The sequence below is a fragment of the Solanum verrucosum genome, unplaced genomic scaffold (genome assembly GCF_900185275.1).
Source record: "Solanum verrucosum unplaced genomic scaffold, falcon-dt-bn FXZP01000181.1, whole genome shotgun sequence".
Lineage (NCBI taxonomy): Eukaryota > Viridiplantae > Streptophyta > Magnoliopsida > Solanales > Solanaceae > Solanum > Solanum verrucosum.
In genome coordinates, this window is record NW_026020407.1 from 949,226 (window position 1) to 954,230 (window position 5,005).

Sequence of the window (5,005 nt, forward strand, 5' to 3'; positions counted from 1 at the left end):
TTTTTTTTCCATTTTAATTTTTTTCAGAAAGGAGGAAAATCTTATGATCTTACAGAATCAATATCTGCTTTCAGAGAGATAGTTTGAATTGGTGGAGAGTACCAGGATGTCTATCAAGCGTATGATATTGAGTAGGGGAGCTTTACTTTGGTTATGCAAAATATTAAAGGAAGCTTCTAAAAGCAGGGGGAAACTTCAAAACATGAAGATGTAGAGACATTTCGACATATATTTATTGCTCCCTGAAGTTCAATAAGTACGGTTCATTTATTTCTATTATTTTACAGTGAAGGGGCAGAGTAGATCAGTAATTATTATTCCAAAAATACATTTAATGAGGGATGGGGGAATCTGGTAACAAAAGTGGAGAACTTCATTGAGAGAAAAGTAGAGAAGAAGGGGGAATTTATTACAAAAAGGGAATTAAATCTCAATACAATCGTTAGGAAGGGGGATTACAAGGGAGCTCTGCACAACAGTAAATGGGCAAGAGAGAAATGAATGTAACCCGTGAGAATTCAATGTTGACAGTGTCTTCCATGTAGATGACAGCAACCTGTTACGAAGATGTCTCGTTGGCAAGTTTTGTGGAGAAAGAGATGCGCCAATTCGAAATGAAGTGCGTAGATGGGCCCAACAAACGTGGAAAGGAGCTCATAATATTCAGGTGTACAACATGAATGGCTTCCTCTTTCTCTTCGAATTTCAGACCATAAGGATGGTTGAACATGTTATCAAGGGTAAATGGAAGAGACAAGGTCTAACCGTGAAGCTGGAATGGTGGTCTCCAACAATAGGAGTCATCCCAGATGAAAAAGGTTTGATTGTTTTGGATTAGGGTTTAGGGCTACCATTGCAACTCTGGAACAAGGTGATGGAAAAGATAGGTGATGAATGTGGAGGGTGGCTACAAACTTAAGAGGAGACATATTAAAAATCATCTGAGATGGGCAAGAATCAGAGTTATAGGACCAAGGGAGAAGATCCGAAGTTATGGTTCTTACCTTAGCAAGTAAGGACATCTCTTTTCAGTGTGGGATAGACACCGGATTCCATGTTATAGCTCACATGGTCTATATGTCGGTTAAAGGTAAATCTCCCACAATAATGAACTAAGGTTACTTCTAGAAGTATCTCACAAGTGTTTTAAAGATGTTTAGCATGCATTGACGTGATTATGATTTATGTTTTCTAACCCTTTTTAACTTATGATTTAGCTTGGTCATTGCATGTCATATAAAGTCCCTTTTACGGATGACTTCATACACTTGTGCATTGCTATCATATTTAGTACATTCCATGTACTAATGCATACTTGTGCCTACATTGTTTCTCTAATGTAGGGTCGGACGCTTCCATTCCGCATACTCGGGGCTAGTGATCCCATAATGAGCTTTGAAGATTGGTGAGTCCTCATGCTCTAAGGACCGAGACTCTTTATTGTTTTTCATGTCTTTTCCTTTTAGATTGTTGTATGTGATGTATGGGTTACGTCCCAATCACTCCTTTGATGTAATAGATGGCTTGGACTTATGTTTAGACTTCCGCTACTTGTGTCAAACTCTTTTATATGAAATGCTACTTTTAAACTCTTTTGCTTCTATTATCTTGTATGATGTATACTAAGTGGCTTGTGCAGGGTCTCGGGGTCTTACGCGTCATGTCAGGTCTAGGGTGTACCTTGGATCGTGACAATAGAGGGCAACCAAAATTGGAGGAACTTATGGAAGAGTCCATCCCCAACCCAAGGTAAAATGTTTTGCTTGGTTGGTGGTTAAAGAGCATGCCTTGACCACCTTGATTGGAATTTTTTCTTGAGACCCTTTCCAAAAGGGATTTGGAGGCAGATGGATGAAGTTCTGCATAAGCACAACTAAATTCTCTATCCTTATCAATGGCATCCCCTACATATTCTTCTCCTCACAGAAAGGTCTAAGGCAAGGAGACCCACTATCTCCTTTCCTTTTCATCATTGTCCATGGAAAGCCTAAATGATATGTTGAAAATTGCCCAAGAAAATAGTTGGCTGAAGGGATTCAAAGCTTCACATAGAGAAGGCTCTAACTTGGAGATTACTCATTTGCAATATGTTGATGATACATTGATCTTTTGTGAGGCTGAGTAGGAACCAACTCATTATTCTCAGGGTCATTTTGTTCTTTTGAAGCAATCTCAGGGTTACACATCAGCTGGAATAAGATCTTCTTATATCCAGTAAATGAGGTTCCTAATTTAACTTCATTGGCTTGGATTCTTGGTGGAAGTAATGGGGAGTTACCAACTGTCTATCTGGTCATGTCATTGGGAGATCAGAATAGATCTATAGATATAAGGAATGGGGTGGTAGAGAAGTGTGAGAAAAGGTTGGTGAAATGGAAAAGTCAATACCTCTCCTTAGGAGGAAGACTAACATAATCAATAGTGTTTTGGACTCAATGCCAACTTATATTATATCCCTTTTCCCTATCTCTGATGGGGTCATTGAGAGATTGGATGTTCTAAGAAGAAATTTTCTCTCAGAAGGAAACAGTGAAACTAAGAAATTCCACTTAGTAAAGTGGGATGCACTGATAGGGAGTAAACAAAAAGGGGGTACGGGGGTGAGGATCTTAGAAACTCAGAATCAATGCCTTATGATGAAGTGGCTCTGGAGATTTGCATCTAGTAAGTTAGCACTCTGGAAAGAAATAATTCAGCTGAAGTATGAAATGACAGATCTTTGGATCACCAAAATCACTTATGGAATCAATCTTTGGAAGTCCATCAAGAATCTATGGCCAAAGCTTAGAGAGAATTGCATTATAAGAAAGAAGATGGCAGGAAGGTTCTTTCTGGGAAGACAATTGGTTCGAACAAGCTCCCCAAGGATACCTTCAATGACATTTACATCCTAAACCAATAGCAAAGGGCCACTGTGGTTGAAATTTGGTCAAATTAGGGATGGAATTTGAGATTTAGAAGACCTTTTAATGACTGGGAGATTTTGAGGTTAGTTGAATTCTACAGCAATTGGAGCAATTCAAAGGAATTTCAACTGACCAGGATAGATTGGAGTGGCAGGGCCACAGTCAAGGTAGATTCAGTCTGAAAGAGTCAACAAAAGTTAACCTTATGATATTCAGATGATGACCGGCCTTGGAAGCTTATATGGAAAGTTAAAATTCCTTATAAAGTTTTCCTGTTTCACTTGGCTTTTGGCTAAACAAGTTGTGTTAACGCAAGAAAATCTCATGAAAAGGGGGATCCATCTAAGCCCTGGGTACTTATTTTGTGAAGAAAAGGTTGAGACAATAACCCATCAATTTATACACTGCAGGATTACCTTTCAACTATGGGAAATTTTCCTAAGTATGAAGTGTCTGAGTTGGGTGATGCCAAGAAATAGATTAGAAGATTAGGAGAAGTTAGGCTAACATTTCGGATCATAAGAATAGATGGAAAATTATACTAGCTTGCATCTGATGGGATGTTCGGACAGAAAGAAACCTCAAGTGCCACCAGAACAAGATCAATAGCATCCAGAAGATGAAGATGAAGTGTTTAGTTTTGTTTCATTTTTGGTGTAGACAGGAGTATGTGGAATATCTAGAATCAATTATTTATTTATTTATTATGACAAGGGAAACCCGCAGCCGCTACCCTTTGGGTACGCACAGGGTAAAAACCCCCACTCCTATGCAATAGCTCGCAAACCACACAGGAGAGGTAACCCGCAATAGGCAAGCCTGATGCGATGAGCTCGACCCAGAAGGCGAACCCCTTGCTTTCGCTGGCAAGGGGTTTCGAACTTGAAACCTCCAACATGGAAGTCTCAAGTTCAAACCACTGGGTCACCCCGAAGGGTTAGAATCAATTATAGATGTCTTAAGATCTTTGTAATTTTTTGTTAAAAGGGTTGAAGATCTTCTGGATACTCCACCTCAATTGTAATTAGGAAACCTGTAACTTGTTGTGGTACAGATTTTAGATTTTTTGGAATAGAATACAAGTTGTTACTTTCTCAAAAAAAAACATCCATCCATCTTATTAATAGGATATCTTCTTATGTTCTAGGTTTTGAAACCTCTTTGAGTATGTTCAAGACATACTTTCCTACGTCTACGTTGACTGTCGATCTATGTTTGAGAGTCTTTGGGAATACTGTATTTGTTCATGTTCATGACCATAATAGGAGTAAACTTGATCCAAGTACTAAAAAATGTGTTTTTGTTGGCTATACTCTCAGTCAAAGGCATACAAGTGTTATAACTCAAATACTAGAAAGGTATTGTCACAATAAATGTTACACTCTTAAATCTCCGTTGTTTTTGGGAACTCACTCATCTTCACGGGGAGAAACACAGTGAAGATTCAAGGGATGATGAGGATTCTCTTGACCTCACACGTGAGAAACAATTATCCTAGTTTTATGATAGACACGAGAATAGTACTTTTGGTAATAACAACCTTGATAAGGTAAGAGATCCCAAATTAAATGATGAAAATATGAAAAATCAAACATTAGAGCCTTTTCATGATACAATTAATGACAAGGACAGGGAATAAACAAAGAAATTATAGGTTTATATGACGAGAAACTAGAACCAAGAAAAGAGATGACTCTCATCAAATTCAAATGTCCACCCCGCAAGATCGCACTGATATACAAGGTTACTCACTAGAACCTACTTTTTATTTACCCCTTCTTATTCTAGACCTTGATCTTCTAATTTCTAACTATAAAGGGGGTAAGAAAAGTCATAAACCATCCCATCTCAAATCTTATGTCATATAGAAACTTGTCCCCTTTGTATATAGCTTTTCTTTCTCAATTATCTGGAATGGAGACATCGAGAAACATGCAGGATGCTTTGAACATTCTAGAGTGGAAAATGGCAATTCTAGAAGAGATGAATGCTCTCAAGAGAAATGAAACATGGGAAATGGTAGAACTGCCATGTAAAAAGAAACAGTGGGCTGCAAGTGAGTGCTCACCATCAAATTTAAATCAAATGAGACCCTACAG